A 14,005-nucleotide genomic window follows, 5' to 3' on the forward strand; every position below is an offset into this window, starting at 1 on the left:
CTCGTCTTAGACACACTGCACGTAAGTCGGTGATTCCTTTCCTGCCGTCTCGACTTGCGGAGCGTCCTCTGCACCGCACCGTGTCCGGACAGTCGAGTCACCTGGAGAGGCTGCACCACCGCCTACGTGAGGAGCAGGAACGCCGGCGCCAGCACGGAGAGCAGCAGGGCTCTTCCTCCTCACCCCAGCAGGAGGTGGAGACCGTGAGGCCCCGTTCCTCTGTTGCTCAGCTGGAGGCGCCCCTTGTTCCACCGCGGGACGTCCCGGCTGTTGGAGGAGCTACTGGAGGAGACCCCGACGACGACGACTCAGCCCACAGCACGGAGTCCTCTGAGCCGCAGGAGGCGGAAGGATGGGTCGCCCGACCCATCACCCGTGACGCCGCTCGCGGTTGTCACTTCCACGACGCACTCGACACCTTGCTGCGCCAGGCTTTCGACCGGCACACCTGGTCGATCGAGTATCGTTGTGTGGTCTACCAGCACAGTCGCGGGAGGTACCCGGACCGCTGGGAGGCTACCTGCCTAGTTCGCCGTCCGGAGGATGACCTCCGGGGTGCGGAGGCTGTTTCGGAGCACTATTCCATCTCCGAGAGGGACACTGCAGAGGCGGCTATGCAGGATGCAGCACGACGTGCACTCTCTCAGTACTGTTCTTTGTTCGGTGGCGTGGCCGACGGTCTTAACCTTCGGTACTACCCCCGCCGCCCTACTGGCAGCACAGAGAGTGTGGTTGTTTCACCTGTTGGTGAGGCTAACCCTAGGTTGAGCAGCACAGTCAACCTAGTCGCAGTGCTTAACACGGAGCTGGACCACTCTCTGGACGAGCTAAGCAGGGCTCGAACGGAGATTGCGGAGTTGCGTGCTGAGTTGGCAGAGCGCCATCACCAGGAGGGTGGTTCTCCCACTCCTGTTGGGACTCAGCACCCATACCGCTCACCGCCACGTGGTCACCACACTTATGGTTCCCCTGTCTGTAAGACCAGGATAGATCTGGATCCTTAGATCGTTAGCGTCGGAGTTTGTAATAATTCTAAGTCGGATGTCTCAGTCTTAGGTAGTCAGATTAGTTTGTTTATCAGTTGCTTCCATTTAGTTTAGTTTGCTTACCAGTCGCTTGCATGCTTGTTATGATGAACTTGTACTGGATTTGGATCTTTGTAATGACTGTAGCCAACCTGTGGGTTTCCCCTGCAGTTTGGCTTAGCTAGTAATGTTAATGAAGTCAGTTGCTTAGTTGGGAAACCATTTACTCTTACTTTCCTTTCTTATCTGAGAGGCTGTATTGAATCATGAATGAGGATCAGTGAAGCTCTTTGTTCACTCAGTGTCATGAAGGATTCTGTATTCTCTTTTCTTATGCTGAAAGATTGTAAGATCAATGCTGATGTATGAATGTCTTCCACAGATGTCTGACAACAGGCGCCGATGCAACAGGCGTGCTCAGCTAGAGCAGCATGACCAGCAGGAGGAAAATCAGAGGCAGCCTCCCCCGCCACCCCCGATGTCAGTGGAGCAGATGTTCTTGATGCAGACCCAGGCAGTGCAGGCCATTGGGCAGACTCTGGCAGCCATGCAGCAGGCTCAACAGCAACCCCAACCCCAATTGCAAGTGCAGATGCCCCAGATGCCACGAGATAAGCGTGGTGAGTTCATGAGAGGGCATCCTCCTACCTTCGCCCATTCTGCTGACCCCATGGATGCAGAAGACTGGTTGCGCGCAGTGGAGAGGGAACTGCGCACCGCCCAATGCGACGACAGGGAGAAGGTTCTGTATGGTCCCCGCCAGCTGAGAGGAGCAGCCCAGTCCTGGTGGGAGTCCTACCCCGCCACACATGCTGACCCCGAAGCCATCACTTGGGAGGAATTCAGCGAGAGTTTCCGTCGGTACCATGTGCCAGAGGGACTGATGATCGTGAAGAAGGAGGAGTTTTTGGCTCTGAAGCAGGGACCCCTGTCTGTTAGTGAGTACAGAGACAAGTTTCTGCAGCTGTCTCGTTATGCACCCGAGGATGTCAACACTGATGCCAAGAGGCAGTACAGGTTCATGAGAGGTTTGGTGGATCCCCTGCATTACCAGCTGATGAATCACACCTTCCCCACCTTCCAGCACCTGATCGATAGGGCAGTCATGACTGAGAAGAAGCGTAAGGACATGGAAGATCGGAAGCGCAAGATGAGTGGACCCCAGTCCGGAGGCATCAGCCGTCCACGTTTCTCAGGCAGTTCATCTCAGCAAGGCAGACCTGGTCACCCGCAGGGATATCAGAATCAGAATCAGCGTCCGCATCAGCAGCAGTTTCAGAGACAGTACCCGCAGCAGCAGCAGCAGTATCGTCAGCACAGCCAGCAGGGAGGTAATCAGTATCAGAAGCAGAACAACCAGGCACCTCGCCTTCCTGCCCCAGCAGCGAATCAGAGCAACCAAGCAGCCCCAGCACAAGGAGGAGGCAGAGGATGCTTCCACTGTGGAGAACAAGGCCACTGGGCGATGCAGTGCCCAAAGAAGATGGCGCAGCAGCAGACCAACCCCAATGCTTCAGCAAAGCAAGGTGTACTGCAGCCGGCAGCAGGCAATCGTAACCAAGCGTACAACCGCGGAAAGGTGAACCACTTGGAGGCCGAAGCAATCCAGGATGCCCCAGATGTGGCAGTAGGTATGTTTTCAGTCGAATCTCATCCCGCGAAGGTGTTATTTGATACTGGTGCAACTCATTCTTTTGTCACTGCAACATGGGTAGAATTGCATAACATCTCAGTAGAGGCAATGATGCCACCCATGAGGATTAATTCGGTTGGTGGCAAGGTGCAAACAGATAAAATATGTTCAAACATAATGGTGGAAATAAGGGGGATAGGATTCCCCAGTAACTTAATAGTAATAGACACCCCTGGGATAGATGTCATACTAGGGATGAACTGGTTAATGAAGTATGAAGCAAATGTTAGTTGTGACAAGAGGACCATAACATTGAAGTCCCCGTCAGGAGAAGAGGTAGTGGCCGAGCTAAGGATGCCTAAGTCGGAAGAGGGAGTCTGTCACCAGATTTCAGTTGATAGTAAGGAGCCTAACCCGCTCGAGGCTATCAAGGTCGTGTCAGACTTTCCGGATGTGTTTCCCAAGGAGCTAACGGGCATGCCACCCGAGAGAAAGGTTGAATTTGCCATAGAGCTTATCCCTGGTACCGCCCCCATTTCAAAAAGAGCCTATCGAGTGTCTGGACCAGAATTGGTGGAACTCAAGAAGCAGATAGATGAGATGCTAGAGAAGGGTTACATCAGGCCAAGCACCTCGCCTTGGGCCGCTCCAGTGTTGTTTGTAGAGAAGAAAGATGGTACCAAAAGGATGTGCATAGACTACAGAGCCCTGAATGAAGTCACTGTCAAGAACAAGTACCCCCTGCCAAGGATAGAAGATCTGTTTGACCAGCTCAGAGGTGCCAGCGTATTCTCGAAGATAGATCTGAGATCAGGTTACCATCAACTCAGAATCCGACCCTCGGATATACCGAAGACGGCATTCATCACCAAGTACGGGCTATATGAGTTCACGGTTATGTCCTTTGGTTTGACAAATGCGCCAGCCTTCTTTATGTACCTGATGAACAGTGTGTTCATGGATTATCTGGACAAGTTTGTGGTAGTGTTCATCGATGACATTCTCATATACTCTCAAAGTGAGGAAGATCATGTGGAGCATTTGAAGATGGTATTGCAAAGGCTTCGAGAGCATCAGTTGTATGCCAAGCTGGGCAAATGCGAGTTCTGGATTCATGAAGTCTTGTTTCTGGGTCACATCATAAATCAAGATGGGTTAGCAGTGGATCCAAAGAAAGTAGCAGATATCCTGAACTGGAAAGCACCGAAAGATGTTCGTGGGATCAAGAGCTTCATTGGAATGGCTAGGTATTATAGGCGTTTCATTGAAGGTTTCTCGAAGATTGCTAGACCAATGACAGCGTTGCTAGCGAAGAAAGTTGAGTTTAAGTGGACCCAAAAGTGTCAGGAAGCATTTGAAGAACTGAAGAATAGATTGACTACAGCTCCTGTGTTAGTCCTGCCTGATGTCCACAAGTCATTCTCAGTGTATTGCGACGCTTCGTACACCGGATTGGGATGTGTACTGATGCAAGAAGGGAGAGTTGTAGCGTACTCATCTCGACAGCTGAAGATCCATGAGAAGAATTATCCCACACATGACCTGGAATTGGCAGCAGTGGTTCATGCTTTGAAGACTTGGAGACATTACCTGTATGGGCAGAAGTGCGACATCTACACAGATCATAAGAGTCTGAAGTACATATTCACCCAGTCAGAGTTAAACATGAGGCAGCGAAGATGGTTGGAATTGATCAAAGACTATGAGTTGGAAATACATTACCATCCGGGCAAAGCCAATGTTGTTGCAGATGCTTTGAGCAGGAAAAGTCAAGTTAATATGTTGGCCTCGTACCCAATGCCATATGAGTTAGCCAAGTAATTTGACAGACTGAGTCTCGGTTTCCTGAACAGTACGCAAGGAGTAACAGTGGAATTAGAGCCCACCCTAGAGCGGGAGATCAAAGAAGGGCAGAAGGATGATGAAAACATCAACAAGATTCGGCAGCTGATCCTAGAAGGAAGAGGCAAAGACTTTCGAGAGGATGAAGAAAGAGTAATCTGGTTCAAGGACCGATTGTGCGTTCCCGACCTCAAACCTATTCGGGAACTGATCCTCAAGGAAGCTCATGAGACAGCCTACTCGATACACCCAGGGAGTGAGAAAATGTACCAGGATTTAAAAAGGAGGTTTTGGTGGTATGGTATGAAAAGGGAGATCGCAGAATATGTCGCCATCTGTGATAGCTGTCAGAGAACCAAAGCAGAGCATCAGAGGCCCGCCGGACTGTTGCAGCCATTGCGGATTCCTCAGTGGAAGTGGGATGAGATCGGGATGGATTTCATAGTTGGCCTACCTCGTACCCGGGCCGGTTATGATTCCATCTGGGTGGTCGTGGACCGCTTAACAAAGGTGGCCCATTTCATACCTGTGAAGACGACATACACCGGAGCAACGTTAGCTGAGTTATACATGTCACGGATAGTCTGCCTTCATGGTGTGCCGAAGAAGATAGTATCAGATCGAGGAACGCAGTTCACATCTCATTTTTGGCAGCAGCTACAAGAAGCGTTGGGCACCCATTTGAACTTCAGCTCAGCTTATCACCCGCAGACAGACGGCCAGACTGAAAGAACTAACCAGATCCTAGAAGATATGTTGAGAGCCTGTGCGTTGCAAGACAAGTCAGGATGGGATAAAAGGTTACCTTATGCAGAATTCTCCTACAACAATAGCTACCAGGCCAGCTTGAAGATGTCACCGTTTCAGGCACTCTACGGACGGAGTTGTAGGACTCCGCTGCACTGGGACCAGCCTGGAGAGAGACAGGTGTTTGGCCCCGACATCTTGCTTGAAGCCAAAGAGAATATCAAAATGGTTCGGGAGAACCTGAAGACAGCCCAGTCAAGACAGCGAAGCTATGCGGACCGAAGGAGAAGAGAACTGAGTTTTGAAGTGGGAGACTACGTCTATCTGAAGGTGTCACCTATCAGAGGAGTCAGAAGGTTCGGAGTTAAAGGCAAGTTAGCACCTCGGTACGTTGGACCATATCAGATTCAAGCAAAGCGTGGAGAAGTGGCCTACCAGCTTGACCTACCAGAGAGTTTGTCAGCAGTGCACAATGTGTTCCATGTGTCGCAATTGAAGAAATGTTTGCGAGTACCAGAAGAACAGTTGCCAGTGGAGGGTTTGGAAGTCCAAGAAGATCTGACATACATAGAGAAGCCAACGCAGATTCTGGAGTTTGCAGACAGAGTCACCCGGAGGAATACCATCAGAATGTGCAAAGTCAGATGGGGTCACCACTCGGAGGATGAAGCAACCTGGGAACGAGAAGATGACCTGAAAGCCAAATACCCTGAACTCTTTGCTGACCAACCCTGAATCTCGGGGGCGAGATTCTTTTAAGGGGGATAGGTTTGTAACACCCTGAATTTGGGGGTATAAAATTTCTTTGCTCATATTCACAAATTCAGGTGTTACTTCCTTTTCTCATCCTTCCTAATTCTTTTCTCTCTCATTTCTATAGGAGCTAAGTGCTTATTTTACTTGTAACCATAGTCTATTATGTTAAACCCTAGGGGAGTATGAATTGTTGCATCATGTTGAACCCTAGATTTCACTTTTGTTTGGTGCATAATTCTCAAAAGGTCTAATTTGAATTTGGGGCTCATTTGAATTTGAATCAAATAGAATAAATAAAAGAAAAGGGAGAAACAATTCAGAATAAAAGAAAAAGGTAAAGCAGCCCAACCCAGCCGCCCCCTCGGCCTTTCGGCCCAGCCGGCCCATCTCTCGCGCGCGCGCCTCCCTCCCCTCCTCTCTCTGCGCAGCGGGTCCCACCTGTCGGCGCTCCCGCCTTCCGCGCACCCGCTCCGTTCTCTCTCTGCTCGCCCGGTCCCACCTGTCGGCGCCCGCTTTCCCCGCGCGCGCTCGCTCCCTCGCTCTCTCTCTGCTCGCGGGCCCGGGCTGTCAGCCCCGTCTTCCTCGCGTAACCGCCGCCGAGCTGCTCGCGCCCGCCTTCCCCGTGCCCACGTCGCGCGTGGAACTCGCCCCACCTCGCCCCTGGCCACTTGAGCCCCGAACCCCACTCGCCCTCACCCCCTCCCCCATTTGCGCCCCAGCAGACTCTCTCTCCCCCTCGCTGCGCGCACGCAGAGCGCCGCCGCCACTAACCATCGCCGCCCGAGCCGTTTTCTCGTCGCCGGTGGAGCTCCGCCGCGCCCTTAGCCCCGGTGAGCTCCGCTCTGGCGTCCGCAACCCGGAACGCGCCCCAATTCCCTCTCCCCCTCCCTATTTCTCTCTGCCCGCGCTCACCCGTCGTTCGCCGTGCAGCCGCCACCGTCGACCCGAGTCTCCGTCGCGTCCCCGTCGCCGCCGAGGAGTCCCCGGAGCCCGCTTTGAGGTAACGGACCCCTCCAGCCCCTATCGCCCCTTGTTCTGCTCTCTGTTGCGCTTGATTGCTCGCCGGAGTAGATTAACCCCGCCGCCGAGCCGCCCCGCCGTGAACCGCCCCCCTCCGGTGCCTCTGCCTCGACCCAAACCCTACCGGAGAACTCCCCGCGCCCTCCCCGACCTCCCCGACCACTCGGATTGCCCCAGAGCCCCGCCAGTCGCCCGCGCCCCTCGTCTCCGGCGAGCCCTCCACCGCGTGGACGAGCGCCGCCGCCCCAGCTAGCCGTAGGGGAAGCCCAGGCCGGCCACCCGATCCCCACCGTCCATCCCAGATCGGGCGGCCTCGTTTTAATTTGTCCAAGCCCAATCCTGGCCGTCCGCCGGAGATCCAGCGGCCCAGGCCCGCTTCCCCCTCACCCCGTCTCTCTGTCGTTTGGGCCCAGCCTGTCAGCCCGCCCGCGCGCTCGCTCTGCCCGCCCGGCCCCGCTTGCCAGTCGCCCGCGCGCCCGCGCTGTCCGCCCGGCCCCGCCTGTCAGCCGCTCCCGCCGCCGCGCGCTCGCGCGCCCGCCCGCAGGATCTAATCCTGGCCGTTCGCTTTAGATCTGACGGCTGTAGGCGCTCGATACCCCTTCGCCCGCGCTTTTTCTTAAAGAGACCCCCGGTTTTCTGGAATTTGAACCCGCCGTCCCTGGTTTCTCGCAGTTAAGTCCCTGCCCTTTTATTTAATTAAAAATAAGTCCTTAGGGTATAATTTTAACCCCTAAACTTGTAAAATTCATAACTTTGTCATATGAACTCCAAATTAGGTGCTTCAAATTGCAAAATGTTCATAATATTATTATCTATCTGTTTATGCAATGTTTCCCTGCTGTTTCCATGTATTAATTAATAGCTAATCACTAGGATAGGATTAAGACTATTGAAACCTCATTTAGGATAATTGGAAATAAGTAGACTTTAATAAAAGTTGGATTACTTAAGTTTGTGGACTTAAACACTTAAGTTTAGAAACTCAAACCAGATAATTATTTAATCCCACCACCAACTTAGACCTGATTAGTGGATAGTGAATCACTTTGTGTAATCCTCTACCCCCAGACCTAGGGAACTTTAGAGTGCCTATCCCTTTTCTGTTATGAACTTGTGACCCCTCTCTGCTGCATATGTTTGGTATATTGTTTTTGTCTGTTATTTTCCCAAGTGCATAGTGTGAATGATTGCTTTGCGTAGACACCGAGCAGTCTGTGTTTCCCGAGGCAGTTGCAGAGGAAGTCCCTGATCAGCAGTTTGGTGAAGGCAAGTGTCCTCTGTCCCATTATGTCCTATTCATTTATAACTTACTACCCCGCATTACTTACTTGAAACCTAAGGATTGACTAGCTTTGCACTTTACTTTATCCTTGATGACCTTATGGGCTATTATGGTTAGCACTTCGCTATTGCTTTAACATAATCAATGAACATGATGTGGCTATTTATGATACTGTTATCCTGTTGATGTTGATGATCTTGTGATACTCTAGGGGGCTCAGGCTGTTTCCTGAGTACCTCTCCGTAAGGACTGGTTCGTTGAGAGACCACCCGGGATAACAGTGCAACCATGAGGGTGAAATGGGATGCCCTTAGCTGATTAATTAGATGAACTAGAGGTGTAGTTGCTTAGCCGTCGTGCCGTCAATGGGGTCCAGGCACAGTGCTTGCTCTGCCGAGGCTGAGTGCCGAGGTTCTTTCGTTCTGCTTTTTGTTAGTCACTCTCCTGCGGGGAGGGGTACTGTGTTTATCAAACTGGAGAAACCTAACGGGCAGCTATGATCTCTAGGGAATCTTTGTAAAAGCTACGTAGTGATGCCCTGCCGGACCACCTAGGTAGTGGTCAATGGGGATTAGCTCTCCCCGGGTAGAAGGGGAATCATGACTCATGGGTAAAGTGTGCAACCTCTGCAGAGGGTAGTGAAACTGGTATATCAGCCGTGCTCACGGTTAAGAGCAGCCTTGGGATCCTCTTTGATTAGAGATACAGATGGTTCGAGATACAATGGTTATGATATGGTTCTGGTTCGACTATGATGATGATGTTCCTCGATGAGGAAATGGTTTACGGGATTGGTTAATGCTAAAATCTGGCTTCTACTAATGATAAATACTTGACCAACTAAAAGCAACTGCTTGAGCCTAACCCCACATAAAGCTAGTCCACCTCAGCCAAACGGGACATTTGCTGAGTACGTTGATGTGTACTCATCCTTGCTTTACCACAAAACACCAGGTTGTCCGCATTGTAACCACTGCTCAGGAGAAGGTGAAGCCGTGGAAGGAGACTTCCAGGAGTTTCAAGACTATGATGAATTCTAGGAGTGGGTTGGCGGCAACCCCCAGTCAGCTGCCTGTGAAGGCCTTATCTTTACTGCGTTTCGCTTAGCACTTTGATTTACTTGTTAAGACAATGACTATGTGGATGTCTATGACTCTATGATGTAATAAGTACTCTTTTATGTTATTATTCGAGCATTGTGTGATGATGTTCATTTATGTAATCGCTGTGTACGTGAGTTCTGATCCTGGCACGTACATAGTTCGCATTCGGTTTGCCTTCCAAAACCGGGTGTGACACCGCTACAGTTTATGGGAAGAGCACTTGCAGGAATCCCTCGTCTGATCGCCATCACAGCAAAATCAACCCGAGAACCTCCCTGCATTCAACTCCCCTACTGCCCTTGCCCCTTTCGGGTAAGGTAGTCTTCCACTAGCTTTTCTAATTAGTCAGCCAAGGGCGTCCCATTCCACCCTTATGGTGACACGTGTTTCTCAAGTTAAGCTCCATGTTCCAATTAAAATTAATGATCTTGACATGAACATAAATAAGATAACAGAATAATTCGAACTTGGATATAATGAAAGATTAACCCAAAACCATATAAAGCAACAGCAAAACTACCCAAATGATCCAGGGGTAAACAAGGTAAAGATAATCAGACTAGGGTGGCCTATTGGGTCCCATCAAAATTAAACCTATGCATGAATAAGTGATATTAAAGAACATTATTGGGTAATAAATGTTGTCAAGGGCACAACTTGCCTGTGACTTGAGATTCCAGGTACCAGGATGATCTTCAAGTGACACGTGACCTCGCTGCTAGTCGTAGCAATACAAACAAACATGGTATAGACAAAATTAACATAACACCAAACATAAGAACAAACTGTATAATAATAATCTACGCGTCGTTAAGAGATCGTAGAAATGAGAATCACTAAATTCGGAGTTACGGTTGAGTAGTTATGATTTATAGAAGATCTATGTGATTTAAATATTAAACTATATTATAAATTGATTAATATACATCATATGAGAAAATATACTCTTAAATAATCAATTCAACTTTTAATTTTAATTATAACTTAACTAGAGACCATGTTCTAATGCCATTGTAATTATGGTCAGGTTAGTTTTGATTTAGAAGTGCTAATCTAGTAGACATAGGATAAATATATATCTAACTATTAAATTATGCAATATGGTATAATTAATGTTGTTACTGCGTAGTAAATACTTATACGAAACTAACGCAACTGGAACGAGTCAATTCGGAATTTAAACGAAGGAGTTATGATTTTCTGTAGGTTTTATGTATTTGATACAAGATTAATTAAGAGATACATTTTAATATGGTTTTCATATCAAAACAGAGATACTAGGTGATAAACAATAATATTACAAAATTATAGAAACTGGAATGGATTAATTTGGACTTCATATGAATTTTATATGAATTAAACAAGTTCTAGCATTTATTTTCACATTAAAATCATTTTCTAATTACTTTTACTGGATTTTCTAATTCTCCGGACTAGGCATCAAATTTTGTAAAATATAGGGGACCTTACACAAGATTTCTTAGACTCACCCCTCGGTTATGTTGGACGGCGGGTTATTTATTAACATCTTCAGTGGCTCTTTTGTAAAGCTGTCGGCCAATGGGGTATTCTTTGATTTTAGCCATTGGAACGGATCCGAGGTACGAGATTAGATGGCGTTACGGTATGCGATGAAGCGATCCTAACCGTTGGTAGTTGGATCTACGACCTAGGTTTTAAATATCCCTCATCGCCCCGGATGCATTCGATCGAGATCCAAAGGCACAGATGCGAATCGGCCGAACCGGTATTCAAGATGTAATCTTAGCCCTTGATGACTAATCGGACGGTGCGCAGTTACCAGCCTAGCCCATGGGGTCCTGGCGGTGGCGCTGCCCACCGCGCACGGCAGAACCCATGCCGGAGCATACCGATCGGCGCCCCAAAGCTCCCCACACTCAATCAAGCCACGATTCGCGACAAGGACAGTGAGTCAAACACGATGGGGATACATACCGTAGTTGGAGGACAATGGAGGGGACCAGCCACGGGCGACGGCGGGTACGTGGCGGAGTGCCAACTTCGGCAAGGAATCAAAGGGCACCGAACGACTCCAATCGTCCGAGAAGGTCGCCAACACGCGCGGATGGCAATGCCGACCGTCCCCCGAACCCGAGCAGAGAGCAGAGGCGCAGATGGCGGCGCAATCAGATTTGGCAAGCGGTGGTTTCACAGCGTGTCTCGACGGTGCGATGCTGTGCATTATGGGGGAAGGGGCGAGTTCTGGGGATATATAGCGCAGAGCTCAAGGGGACAGGCAGGGACCAATCAGGTCACAACTGAAACGCTACGGATGTGGTGGGAGGCCTACGCCGAGGAGGTACCCGGGAGGTGCGGAATCAGTTGTTGCGTCCGTGATTCTGGTGAGGAGGACGAATCTGGTGCCATGGGCCCACCGGTCATTGACATGGAGCAACCGCAGGCGCCCAGCACGTGAGGTTGACGGGCCGGCCCACACGCCAGCGCCGGCGGAGGTATTCCTAGGCCGAGGAGAGGGGAGTGGAAAAAAGGAAGTGGGCCGCGGGGTAACGAATTTAGCCCAAGACGCGTCTTATTTTCTTTTTCTTTTGTTTTTTATTTCCCTTTTCTATCTCTATCTTCTACTTTCATACTCCCACTCAATTCACAATTTGAATTCAAATTGGCTTATAGATTTCACAAAAGGATCAAGTGCTCAAATAAAAGTACTAGCCTAAAATAATATATTTATTTCTTTATATATTTTTCTTCATAGTGTATATTGTTTTTCTTTTCTTTTTCCTGCTTTCTTATTCCAAATTTCTATTTCTACTTAAAAATTCAAACTTGGTTTTGGATTTCCAATTCAATTAAATGCACAATCATAAGAACCAACATGACATGTCATTATATTTGTATATACATATATATTTTTTTATTCATTCATTTATTATTCTACATAAGCAATTGCCTTTGAATATGTAGCACATATGTAATTGTTTTTTTAAAAAAATTATTTTGTATGTTCTCTTATTAAAATAAATGTTCTCACATTAATACTTATAGATTTCAACAAAAGTTATTTATATAAGAATCTTTTTATTGAATTTTTGTTATAGAACTTTTATTTAAGGAGATCTGACTTCAAATGTTATATGAATTCTAAAGAAGAGAAAAAATATTCTAATTCAAGATCTTTGAAAAAATTTACTATATTCTCAAAATGAGATTTAGGGTGTTACAAAACCTACCCCTTAATAGAAATCTCGTCCTCGAGATTTGTAAGAAAAGGGTGTATAATCATATTGTCTCAGAACATATGCACAAATAAAAATCTCGGCATAATGCATAATTTATTAGCAACACATAAGATCAAATAGACCTTATTATTATTCCTAAAATAGTAAAATACTAACTACTAACTAAAGTGTCATTTAAGTCTTACAAATAGTAATGTATATATATATATGTAGCTTGGTGGAGCTGGCGGTGGTGGTGGAGGTAGTGGTTGTTGTTGTTGTCTTTCCAATCGTGCTTGTCTTATTGCTTGTCGTATCTCCAGTCGGTCGTGACGTATTTCCTGGCGTTCTTGCCTTATCTGATTTTGCATTTCGTTAACCACTTCTGTCATTTGTTGTAGCACCAGCATTTGAGTGGCAACCACTGGATCGGCTCCAGCCGGTGGAGGATTTGGAGGATTCATTTCTATTTGTTGTTGCCTGATAGTCCTCCCTTCCTGGTATTGACCATTGAAGTTAGAAACATATGGTAAAATAGTTTTGCAAGAGAAACTATTTGGTAGGCAGAACGAATAGGCTAGTAACTGGTTATGAATTGAAGATTCTTTGGCAAGGCTTAATCTATTGTTTTATATCAAGCTTGGGATAACGAGTCATATAAGGTAAATATCCAAAGGTATGATAGAATCTGTCAAGATGAGATAGATATGTGTGAGATAGACTACATGATGTAGGTCAAAATCTTGTTTGATGTTAGGTGGGGACAGTCAGATTATGCAATTCATCATGACTCTACTGGTTGGGTTAACTCTTTTGCTCATAGTTGAGTTGGTCTAATGTGTTAAGTTAAGTTAACACCTGGCTAGTAGGGTCTAATATCTTCTACCACCATCACTAATCTATTTAAGTAGACCACATTAGATTAGATCATACTAGATTAGATCACATTAGATTCTATGATTCTATTTAAGAATACCATTTAGTTGAGCATATCAAGCTGACTTTAACTTTATGAAATTCTAGTATCTATTTTTTTAATTCACCTAGAATTTTCATGCCATTAGCAGGTGTGGCATAGAAAACAAGGGTACATCATGTTGTAGCTAGAAGGTGAGTGTAGAGAAGATTTGGGGTAAAAGAAAGTTAGATAAGGGAGACTTTTATTCCAGGTGGTGGATCTTGGTTCATCTGAAGATCTGTTTCTACTCATATCCTTCATTGTCGAGATTAACCTTCTTCTTGGGTCTGATTTAGGGACCATCGGTTGTGGTGTTAAATGTCATTATCTGAGTTGGGATAACAATTGGGGGTACATAGGGTAGGTAGGTTAAACAGAGTTTTACTTTGCTTTTTGGATAAATGGGTTGGGCAACTTATAACATAGGCTAGGTCGTGATTTT

This window comes from Zea mays, chromosome 5, assembly GCF_902167145.1.
Source record: "Zea mays cultivar B73 chromosome 5, Zm-B73-REFERENCE-NAM-5.0, whole genome shotgun sequence".
Classification (NCBI taxonomy): domain Eukaryota; kingdom Viridiplantae; phylum Streptophyta; class Magnoliopsida; order Poales; family Poaceae; genus Zea; species Zea mays.